The following is a 1,465-nucleotide window of genomic DNA, read 5'->3' as shown; positions in this document are numbered from 1 at the left end:
ATTTGAATTTGAGGCAGAGGAGGTGGATGGAACTATTGAAAGACTATGATATTACTATTTTGTATCACCCAGGAAAAGTTAATGTTGTGGCAGATGCTTTAACTAGAAAAGCAGGGAGCATGGGTAGTTTAGCCCACTTACAGGTTTCTAGACACCCATTAGCTAGAGAGGTTCAGACTCTTGCTAATGACTTTATAAGGCTGGAAGTACTAGAGAAAGTAGGTTTTTTGGCCTCTGTGGAGGAAAGATCTTCTTTTCTTGACAAGATTAAGGGAAATAAGTCTGCTGATGAGAAGTTGAGCCGAATTCGAGATATGGTATTGCGAGGAGAGGCTAAAGAGGCAGAAATTGATGAAGAAGGCGTCTTGAGGATTAAGGGAAGGGTATGTGTGCCCCGTGTGGATGATTTGATTCACACTATTCTTACAGAGGCTCATAGTTCAAGGTATTCTATACATCCTGGTGCAACCAAGATGTATCGTGATCTAAAGCAACATTTTTGGTGGAGTAGAATGAAGCGTGACATTGTTGATTTTGTTGCCCAATGCCCGAATTGTTAGCAGGTAAAGTATGAACACCAGAGGCCTGGAGGGACACTTCAGAGAATACCCATTCCTGAATGGAAGTGGGAAAGAATTGCAATGGATTTCGTAGTTGGTCTTCCAAAGACATTGGGTAAATTTGACTCTATTTGGGTAATTGTTGATAGGTTAACTAAGTCTGCTCACTTCATTCCGGTTAAGATGACTTACAATGCCGAGAAGTTAGCCAAACTCTATGTCTCTGAGATTGTTCGATTGCATGGAGTTCCACTTTCCATAATATCAGATAGAGCTACGCAATTTACTTCTAAGTTTTGGAGGACATTACATGTTGAATTAGGTACTAGACTAGATCTTAGTACTGCATTTCACCCTCAGACCGATGGGCAGTCAGAGCGAATAATTCAAGTGCTGGAGGATATGCTTCGTGCGTCTGTGATAGATTTTGGTGGTCATTGGGATAAATTCTTACCCTTAGCAGAGTTTTCGTACAACAATAGCTATCATTCGAGTATTGATATGGCCCTATTTGAGGCATTGTATGGGAGGAGATGTAGGTCTCCCATTGGTTGGTTTGATGCATTTGAGGTGAGACCTTGGGGTACTGATCTTTTGAGGGAATCATTAGAGAAAAGTGAAATTAATTCAAGAGAAGCTTTTGGCAGCTCAGAGCAGGCAGAAGGAGTATGCAGATCGGAAGGTTAGGGACTTGGAATTTATGGAGGGTGAGCAAGTCTTGCTGAAGGTTTCACCCATGAAAGGTGTGATACGGTTTGGTAAGCGAGGTAAGCTTAGTCAGAGATATATTGGTCCATTTGAAGTTCTGAAGCGCGTGGGAGAGGTGGCTTATGAATTTGCCTTGCATCCAGGGTTGTCAGGAGTGCACCCGGTATTTCATGTGTACATGCTAAAGAAATACCATG

This window comes from Solanum pennellii, chromosome 10, assembly GCF_001406875.1.
Source record: "Solanum pennellii chromosome 10, SPENNV200".
Classification (NCBI taxonomy): domain Eukaryota; kingdom Viridiplantae; phylum Streptophyta; class Magnoliopsida; order Solanales; family Solanaceae; genus Solanum; species Solanum pennellii.
This window is presented reverse-complemented; position numbering follows the sequence as displayed.